Genomic DNA, 11,329 nt, shown 5'->3' on the forward strand with positions numbered 1-11,329 from the left:
GTGCTCTATGAATGGTATTCTTGAGAGGGTTTAGGGTTTTTTTCCCTGTCACACTCCAAGACTAGAAGAAACCTGGATACAGGGAAGAACAACCTAGGAGGCATTTATATTTGGTTGAAAGGGCTGCTGCAGACCAAATATCAGCATTCCTGGAGGAAACTTCAGCCCTTGCCCCATTTCAGTCAGGCTTTCGACCTGGACATGGAGTGGAGACAGCACTAGTCGCCCTGATGGATGACCTCCGACGCCAGCTAGACTGGGGCGGGTCAGCGCTGCTCATACTATTAGACCTATCAGCAGCGTTTGACACAGTAGATCACAAGCTCCTAGCTCACCGCCTAGCCGACACCGGAATACGGGGAACAGCCCTCAAATGGCTGAATTCCTCCAGGGCCACAGACAGAGGATAGTGATAGGAGAGAGAGCATCTAAACAACATCAGCTCACATGTGGAGTCCCACAAGGAGCATTCCTCTCTCCTATTTTATTCAACATCTTTATGCGCCCTCTGGCACAGCTGGTGCGGAGGTTTGGGCTGGGTTGCCACCAATATGCGGATGACACCCAGCTCTATCTCCTGATGGATGACCGCCCTGACTCTCCCCCAGAACCCTTAGCCAGATGTCTGGAAGCAGTGACAAAATGGATCAAGCAGAGTCGCCTGAAGCTCAACCCTGCAAAGACGGAGGTCCTGTGGTTGGGTAGGAAGGGACCATGGGAGGAAGCGCTCCTGCCCAACCTGGACAGGGTGCAGCTCTCACCAACGCACACCACCTGGGCATGACCCTGGACGCTTCCCTTACAATGGAGGCCCAGGTCGCAAAGGTAGTACGGCTGGCATTCTACCACCTCCGCCAAGCCAAGCTACTAGCGCCCTACCTGGACCCAGAGCACCTAGCCACAGTGATCCATGTGACGGTCACCTCTAGGCTGCAATTCGCTCTATGCAGGCCTACCCTTATCCTTGATCCGGAAACTACAACTGGTGCAGAATGCTGTGGATTCTCACGAAAACACCATAGAGATCCCACATCCGGGCGGTCCTCCAACAACTTGGCTGGCTCCCAGTTGAATTCTGGATCAAGATTAAGGTTCTGGTAATCACCTTTAAGGCCGTACATGGTTTGGGCCAAGTGTATTTGAGAGACAGCCTCCCTGCCTATACCCCCAAAAGAGCCCTACGCTCCACCACCTCCAACTGGCTGCGGATCCCTGGCCCCAGAGAAGCACGTCGGTCCTCAACAAGGGCCAGAGCCTTCTTGGTCCTGCCCCCCACCTGTTGGAATGAGCTCCCTGAGGAGATCAGGGCCCTGCCCGAAATTCCACAGTTCCGCAGGGCCTGCAAGAGGGAGCTCTTCCACCAGGCTTTCACTTGAGGCTGACTGATGTAGAACAGCTGCTGAACCCCCAGACTAAAAGAAGCAACCCATGAAAGAACCAACCCCCAATGTTACTGTTAATTGTTATTTATAATGTGGTTTACGTTACATACTGTTTATGAAAGTTTATGTTACATACTGTTGGTACTATACATCGTTCCATGTAATTTGTATTATTTAATGTTCAATGTAAACCGCCCAGAGCCGCAAAGAAATGGGTGGTATAAAAATCTAAATAAAAAAATAAATAAATAGTGAGAACCCTAAACATAGGAAGAATAGTGCACCTATTTTCCAGTCTTCTCCCCTTCCCCACCATATTTTGCTGATAAGCCCATAGTCATAGTGCAGAAAACAGCAGAGAAGAATATCTGTCTTTCTTCCTAGGGCAATTTTATTTGAAATGATGATAGCCAATGTCAAAATCAGTACAGCAGAGTGGGCAGAGGAAAAGGCTTACCCTTTTGACAGTAAGCTTCTCCCAGCCTGCAGCAAGGTCTTTGTTTGCTTTAATGTAGAGGATTTGGCTTTCAGTACACCATTGCAACCACTATAAATGTAGATTAGCAATAGCCTGCCAAAAGATAAATGCTCTTCATGCTGGTGGTACACAATACCAGTGCTCATGAGGGATGAAGAGCTGATATCACAAGCTTTTTCCTGTGGACAAAATATGCAGTTGAGGATATTGTCAAATTTATATACATCTGTAACAGAAGCCAAAGTGCATGAAACATTTGGTGTGTATAGTATAGAGTCCAATTTGAAGCAGAATTACATCCTTCTATGCTATTTAAAATCAGCCCATTTATGATTTCCAAGTAACAGTATAATTCTATGAAGAGTTACTTCTGTCAAAGTCAATTGATTTCAATGGCCTTAGACTAGAGTAACTGCACAGGATTTCATCATTATTGAACTAAAATGTTATTCATGATGTTTTCTGTTTTTTAAAAATTATAGCTTTATTACATCCTTCTAAAATCCTTGAAGTAGTATTTTTAAACTAAAGACCACCTACTAGGCCAAGGCCACTCACTGAGTTTAGCTCCAAGAACATGGATCTTTACTCAGGTTTGTCCTGGATCTACTATGACACCTGGCCTGAATCAATTAATCTGCCTCTTGCAGGGAACCAGCAAGAAAGAGGAAGTGCTAATGATGCCACTTGAAAGAAGAACGGGAAAGTTTAAATTGATTTTTTTTAAAAAGAAAAACCATTTAACCTTTGAAATTCTCTTAAACATAATATTGACTTCAATCCATTAATTCTTTTGCCTAAATCCTTAATGCTAATATGTCAGACACTTTGATGAAAGGAGTAAAAGGTCAAACGTACAGTACTTTCTAATTGTATGTTTCCGTTTATATTTTATCATGTTTTAAAAGCCAATTCTATGTACTTAGAGTTTATCTTTAGTGAACTGATGGGAATTTTTTTTTAGCTATCCTGGAACCACAGTACATTAGAAAGTATTGGAAGGAACTAAAAGTCAGATTATTATTGAGCTGTGCTAGATCCTGAACACTAAAATGAAAGTATAATGGCAGATTTTGTTTAGTACCATTAATTGAAATCTATTGCATTTTTAGGAGTTTCCCATCCTTACCACACTTTTCTAGACCATTTTCACCTGCTGCTTAAATGGGCATAACATTAGCTTTTATTGTCCCATTCTCCCTGATAAAAGTGTTATTGTAGGATGTATATATAGTTTTTCTTGGGATTTCACAGTGATGTCCTGAAGTTCATATTCAATAAAGCTTTGCACTCTATATTATTGGACAAGTTCACTCAACAGGGTTTGCATGAACAAAAAGGCAGGGTGTGACACCCTCTTTTCACTAACATAGAGTGCCTACTACCTTAATAAATTTTTCTCACATAGAGATTCCATATTGGTCAGGCCATCACATTTGCAACACTTTTCTGTCTCTTTTAAAATTGATAGAGAGCCATGACCATTTCACTCCTCTGGTTCCGTGTCCCCATGTGGGGGGGAGTCCCCAGGGGGTGTGAGGGCCGCCACCTAGTATAATATAATATGAAGATATGAATATGTGTGTGTGTGTTTCTTTCCCTGAAACACACTGCCCACAGATTTAAACCAACAAGGAGTTAACTTTTGAACAAAACTAAGGGAAGTTACAGTGTTTTGCTTCCAATTGAACTTTTGAACTATTTCCCTGTTCCCTCTATTGGAATCCTTTGTTACAAATTCTGCCAGCTCTAAGCAGCTCTTCGCCAGTTTGACTCAGTTAGATATATTCCCTAACTGCTCTCTTCACTGCTGTTTTCCAACTGTCTAACATTCTGTCAGCTCCCATTGTCTGCTTTTAGGTGAACCTAACCAACACACAGGGTCCCGGCATGGTGAAGACACAAAGGAGTGTGATATTTAGGGCCATTCCGCAAGACTTCAGTGTAGCAGAAGGCTTGCAAATTGTAAACGCTACTAATTTGGAGTTCTGCAAGACGTCGCACACAATCTGCCACACTCCTGAAACAGTCCTGCAAAAAGCGATTCATTATAGCGCTTAAAGGGAAATTGGGAAAAGTGGATTCACCCTCCGAAAAGCGCTACACTCTTGCAAACAATCTGCAACACTAGCGAAAAAGACCTGTGCATTCCCATTGTTGCGGTTCCAACAAAGTCCCTCCCCCTGGCTCTTTCCTCCGAACTTCCGGCGAAGCGATCGCCATTTTTTTTTCTCAGAGCAAGCAGAAAGCAACGAACCAGTGAGCCTTCATTCACCCAGTGAGGATTCTCTGGCCACAGTCCATCCACAAAAGTGCTTTAAAGCTCCCCTAAGTTCCCAAGCACAACACAGCCCCATTTGCAAGTTCCCTTTATTTTTGGCCGAAAATCGCGCCCATGCGGGGGGGGGGGATTTTTCTTTTCACTCGGGGAGAGCGTGGTAACGATGAATCACCAGCTCACATACCAGCTGCCAGCTAGATGGGTTTCTACGTTAGGAAGAATCAAGGCATATTCGTTGCAACGTGTGTGTGTGTTTTTTTAACCTGTTCTTAAAGGGAAAGGGGCTTTCCCGGGGCATGATAACAACCGCCCATTGGCTGTACGTTTGATTGACGGCCAGGGGTGGGACAAAGCACAGAAAAAAATTGCTTCCTTTCTAGCGATGCAGTTGAGGATATTGTCAAATTTATATACATCTGTAACAGAAGCCAAAGTGCATGAAACATTTTTGTGAGACCGGAAACCTGTGGGAAACTAATGAAACACTACTGAATTCCACTAAAAAGGCAGGTATGCGTAACGCCGAGATTGCACTTTTAAAAATAGCATTTCCGTTTTGCGGAACCAATTAGCAACATTGGTCCTTGTGTGGAAAGGCCCTGTCGGTCCCTGTATTATCAAGAGGTACTTCCAGTAGATCAGCTTACACATAGTTGCTGATTGTTTCTGTCTGTTATTTTGATAACCCAGGCAGAATCAAAACACTTAGAAGTAGTGTCTCACAGTCCCTGTGACATTTGTACCCTAGGGCCAATTTTACTGCTTATTTTTGCTGGATACAGCCAACAATACAATAAAGTCTGTTGTTAGGAGCTCAGATCTTTGTATTGGCTGTGGATATGCAAAGTGCTGTACCCTAAATTTTGTCTCTCTCCAGAGCAGATAAACAAAACCCGAGATTTCAAACTTAGACTCTATTAACTTTTTTTGCTATGGATTCTTCTATAATTGAGTTGCAAATGCATGCTGGTAATATCAACTAGTAAATCAAGGAAACAATGCTTTGCTTTTGTTTGTGGGGTTTTTTTTCCAAACTGTAATTGTATTTTGAGTACATGTCAATAAAACTTACATATTGAATTAGAGTCTCTGGCATTTTTGTAGCTATCTCATCTGAGTCTGAATATATATTGTATAGGAAAGGATTATCCCTGTTAAATATGCAGATAACTTTCTCATGTACCTTTTTGCCTCTAGTAGAATCACTACAATTGTTTTATTTTTTTGCAGTAGTATAATGTAATATATAGAGCCTCTTTGGCACAGAGTGGTAAGATAGCCATCTGAAAGTTTTGCCCATGAGGCTGGGAGTTCAATCCCAGCAGCCGGCTCAAGGTTGACTCAGCCTTCCATCCTTCCGAGGTCGGTAAAATGAGTACCCAGCTTGCTGCTGGGGGGTAAACGGTAATGACTGGGGAAAGCACTGGCACACCACCCCGTATTGAGTCTGCCATGAAAACGCTGGAGGGCATCACCCCAAGGGTCAGACATGACTCGGTGCTTGCACAGGGGATACTTTTACCTTTAATGTAATATATATATTGTACTTCTAATGTTTGTTTTTGCTGGAGGGGGTTGTAATTATGCTGTGTGATACACATTATGTTTACTATGGATTGGGAAAATTTTGTATTTGTTAAAATAGATATTATATATTGGTTAAATAAATTGGTAATTGATTTGAGGATACTACCCTATCCTTATCTTACAATATTACTACATTTTCCCTAACAGGTTACTGAGGAAGAGTGGGGAATGGTTAGAAATTGGAAGCTGGTGGATCTGTAACCTTATAACCCATTAAAAAATCTGAAGCAAAGTAGCCATTCCTGACAATATTGCTCTCTCTACAAATAGTGGCAGCAAACAATTTATAGCGTTTTAAGGTGAACTTAGTACCAAAAATAAATCTGTAGTAACTAAGCATCCAGTTTATCAAATGATTTCATAGTGCCAAGATGATGAGAGAGGTAAGGACTGCCCAAAGAATTCAGACAAAGGAATTAACTATTTTTGATATGGTTTGATTTTTATATTGCTTTATTTCTACAGATTGCCTACCTGCCGTTCTTAATCCCTTCAACTCCCTTGTGTCCCTCCATGTCTCCCTCCGCTATTAGAAGAGCTTGCTGTTTCTTTGGACTGAGTCTCAGTCACCTGCATAGATTCTGGTGACAGTCTTCAGTTGCCTAACCACATCTGTGCCTTGCTGACTGAACCAGCTTTCTTGCTCTACAGATTGGGCATTATCATGCTCATTCTATGGTCCCAGTGAGCCTTCTTCACCCTTGTCTCCCCCTTCCTTGGTTCCCAGCTGCCTTTTGACTGTGCCATCCATTAGAGCAGGGGTAGTCAACCTGTGGTCCTCCAGATGTTCATGGACTACAATTCCCATGCTGGCAGGGGCTCATGGGAATTGTAGTCCGTGAACATCTGGAGGACCACAGGTTGACTACCCCTTCATTAGATTGATCCCTCCCTGCTGTAGTGTTCACTGCACTCTTTCTGTCCCCTCCCTGTTTTCTTCCAGATGAGCTATTGGTAGCATATCAAGACCTCTCAAGCCCTGCTGCAGCCATCCTAGTGGTGACAAAATTATTTTAGGCCATTCTTCAGGAGTATAATAATGCATAAGCATCTACAAAGCCACTTGGAGAAGGCATGGCTAGAATATAACCTGAACAGCGGTGCCTTTCTATTGGCTGCCAGTTTTTTATCCCCCAATAGGGCATCCTGCCTCCTTAGGATTCCAGTGAGCTGGAAGAAATTGCTTTCCATCAATAATACCAGGAATTCTACTTCATCTAACATGTAGTGGTTCTTCTTTTTAGATCAGTCCTTTTAAATATTCAGAATGCAGTTTAACTATATGTTTAATTTTCAGTATTGCAAGAGCAGGAGAACTATCTTCTTAAAACAAGACTACTTTATGGCATTTCCGACCAGTATAACATTTGCTGAATATCTTCAATCTATTATAAAAACTTTCAGAACAGTTATATCAGAGCAAATGAACAGATACCAATAAAACCAATTTTACCCTCAGCACCAATTCTGACTCATACCAAGATCTTTCTAAATTAGATAACTGAAGAATAAAAAAGTGCAATTCTTCAATCAACACAGAGCAGATTTATATGCACAGATGCCTCATGGACTGATAGGAGAGTCTCTGTGGTTCTATGAAAATGGATATATAAACATAGTTCAGCTAAGAAATGCAATTAGAATTTAACAGAAGCAATAATTTAATTAAGTCAAGAAAATGATATCCATTAGAAAACCATTTGAAGAGTAAACTTGGGAGAACTTTTGCAATAATTTCGCAACAAATATTCTCTATCCATTTTTCTCCCATGAAATCAGTGACAATCTGTAACCTAAGATGGAGGAAGAATTAATATAACTCTTTTTAGTTGGCTTATATACAAATGCTGAATTTTGTAAACATTTATGAAATATATATAAACTGACTCATTTGATTTACAAATAAAAAGTATCAGTGCTGAGATCTTTGTAAATAATATACTCAAAAATGTAACTTGTCTTTTTTGCAACACCCATTTTCTTTCAAATCAAGCTTCCCAAATGCTAACATTGATTATGCCACACAGTTAACACTATAAAGCAGCCATTTTCTTCAGGTGAACTAATTGCTGTAGTTTAGAGATCACTTGTAATTCCAGGAGATGCCCTGGACTCACCTAGAAACTGGTATCATTAATTGGGTTCGAATACACAAAATTATTTCAAGCATTTGCATTATATTTGTGGTGTGACTGAGCTTTTTGTATGCAGAAGTGATAATTACCATTTATTTATATTGCTACTTTGGAAAAGAATCATGAAAATTCTTTGGGAAACAGAAGAGAAATAAGTCAGGAAGGATAGCTGTTTAAAAAGGGGATAGACTCTGACTGGAACCTATATGATAACAATGCAGCACAGAAGCTCATGCATTCAAATTGTAAATGCATTATATTCCATTTCACCCTACGTTCCCCAAAATTTCCCAAGCTGGAAATTTCAAAAACTGGAGAACAGATTTTCAGTGACATTTACAAAGTAAATTTGGAATCAACACAAATCATGTGTAACAGAATAGAGGAACTTTCTCATAATCTAAGCATGGTATATGGATCTGATACAAACTCTGAAAGAATAATAGTTTTCATTCTGATGGAGTAAGACTTCCAGTGGATTCAACAATTGTGGCCAAATGTTTTCAGTTTAAGTGTTCATGAAAACCAAAATAGCATATTATATATTTTACTAGAAATAAAGCCCATTTTATTTTGGAATAAAATGGGCGCTAGGGGCAGTTCCTTGGGAAGCCTTCGCAGGGCAAAGGCTCCCTGGGGATGTGGGCTGCAGGGGCGAGTGGGGCGTGACCTGGGGCATTCTCCCAGCCACAGGCTGGTCTCCTGGGGCTGGTAGATGGTGGGGAGGCCGCACCCCACCCTGGAGCATCCCATGGGCTTCTCCCGGCCCCAGGAGTGGGCTCACCGCGTCAAAGACGTGGCGAGGCCGGTGCTGGGGCCGGGAGAAGGCAGCAACCTACCCCCCCCCACCCTGGAGCAGCGTGGAGCCTTCTCCTGGCCCCAGGAGCGTCCTCGCCATGTCCTGGGGCCGGAAGAAGGTGGCAAGTGACCCCCAGCACCCCGGAGTGTCGCTTGTGCTTGGTTGGGGCCCAGGAGCAGGCTAGGTGTTCTGGGGCCAAGTAGGGCACTCATAGTTTGGCTTGGCCAGCCATGCTACTTTTGTGACCAGTGACCTTCATAGAAAGGAAGGCATCAGATTTCTGTTGGAGTCGGTCACTGACAGTTGCACTCTATCCAGGTTGGGTAGTTGCATTTCCTCACTTGGACCCTTTCTACCTAGCCATAGGACTTCTGTCTTTGAAGGGCTGAACTTCAGATGGCTCAGCTTGAGCTAACCCATCACACCTTCCAAACATCTGGCTAAATCTTCTGGGGGAGAATCAGGATGGCCATCCATCAGGAGGTAGAGCTGCATATTGATGGCACCCTAGTCTGAACTTCCACACTAGCTGGACAAGAGGGCACATAAAGATGCTAAATAAAATTGGAGAGAGTACCGTCCTCTGTGGAACTCCACATATGATTTGGCAGTGGTTCAATTGTCTCTCTCCAGTTGCTAACACAATCCAGTCCTAAACACTTCCATATATGCAAGCCTTAGAACTCAGCCATGGGAAACTTAGATAATTGGCATGTACAAAATGGTTCACTACCACTTAATCAGAAAATACTTATTAAGTTAAAGAAATGAGTTTCTCTGCCTTTCCTGTTTCTTACACTGAACACTGACGATTGCCTCTGGCGCAAAATCAACTGCCATGTTTTTGTTTGTTTTTAATCCCCATGTAAATCATTTAGTTTATTTGTTAGAGTCACTAATACCCTCCTCTCACTGTCAGATCAATATTTGGCAGTATTTAGTGTTCTAAATACATAAGCTTTTAATGCAAAAATGACATGTTTGTTCCCTGCTGAGCCCCCAAAGGCCAATAAATATGCCTTATGATCAATCTCTTGTGATGAGAGATGTGTGAGGTGGAGCTAATGATCCTGCAGGACAGGTGCTTTTCTCATTTTAGTTTCAAGCACAGATGCATCCCCCCTTCCCTATTGGCATTTCATTAACTATTGGCAGCATTGAGAAGCTTTCTGTTTGCTTTGTAATTAGATTATAGGAGTTGACTTGATAGGGAAGAAAGTAACTCTTCAGATCAGAGAGCATTTCCTTTTATAAAGCAGATGTTGGAATGCCGTAAAATCTGAAGCTCAGCACAAGGGACTGCTGTTTTCTCAGGGAAGCTATTTCTTCTCCAACATTTCTCCAAGTTGTTGCCAATTCATTTTCCTCAGAGTTCCATTAGCATCCAAATTTAAGCTTCACCGTGCTAGTCTCTACAGGATCTGTATGTTATCTGCAGCCAAAAATTATAACTGAGTCCAGCTACATAATGAAGGAAAATGTGATGGCTGCTCTCAATTAAGATGGCAAGCATTTATGTGTAAGACACAACTCTAAGAAAGCTTGTGAATTTCAACAAGACATTGTGAGTGGACACTTTAAAGAAGTCCAGAATAATTTCTTGTTCTAGTGTAAACCATCAAACACAACTTTTGTCCTAAGAACATGAACAAAGTGGTTCTCACCTATACAATGAATGGCCAATAAGAATCAGGACAGGGTCAAACTTAGGGCTTTTCTATATGGGCTTTTTAGTTGGTGCTAGCTCCATATTGCTTTAACATTAAAAACACGTCAACCTTTAAAATCATACAAGCCCATCATTTCCATTCCAGTGGAAGGCTGGTAAAGTGCTACATTGTGGTCCACAAAGTGCCATACAGATGGCTATCCTTTTACATATATATGTATGGTTGTAGGGAGGCCAGTTATTGATGGTATTCTGTAAGTCTCAGCCACAGGCGGGGTTGAATAGCTCTGTCTTGCAGACCCTGCCGAACTGTTTTAGGTCCTTCAGGGGCCTGATCTCATTTGGAAAAGTATTGTACCAGGCCATTGCCATGGCTGAGAAAGCCCTGACTGTGGTTGAAGCCAGTTTAGCTTCTCTGGGGCCAGGGATCTTGAGCAGGTTTTGTATGCCTGATCGTAAGCTTCTCTGAGGGATATAAGCAGGTACAAAGGTCCAAAAACATTTAGGACACTGAAGGTAGGAACCAGCACCTTGAACCTGATTTGGGATTCAGTGTGGAACTAGTGCAATTGTGAGAATACTGGTTAAATATGTACTCTCCATCTGGTTCATATGATGACCCTGGCCACTGCATTCTGGACCAGCTGAAAATTCTGGATCAGGTAGACGGGTAGCCCTGCATAGAGCAAGTTGCAGTAGTCTAATATGGAGGTGACCATGGCTCCAGTCTTTTTCTGAAAGTCAATTCTGAGCCAGCTTTTTTCTTATGCATTAAATTTCTGCTGGTTTTCTTGGATTCCTATCCACCTCCAGTCCACTTTTCAATGAATGGATTGTCATAATTATGAAACAACTCCCTCTTCCCCCCTGCCCTGATGATGAGTGGTTTCATTATTATTTTTAAAGGCACTAAAATGCTGATATATCTATATACTGTTGTAATAACAGGTCTAATCCTATGAAATCCCAGTTTGTTTTGTTTTTTGTAAAGTACATCT

This window comes from Paroedura picta, chromosome 7, assembly GCF_049243985.1.
Source record: "Paroedura picta isolate Pp20150507F chromosome 7, Ppicta_v3.0, whole genome shotgun sequence".
Taxonomy (NCBI): domain Eukaryota; kingdom Metazoa; phylum Chordata; class Lepidosauria; order Squamata; family Gekkonidae; genus Paroedura; species Paroedura picta.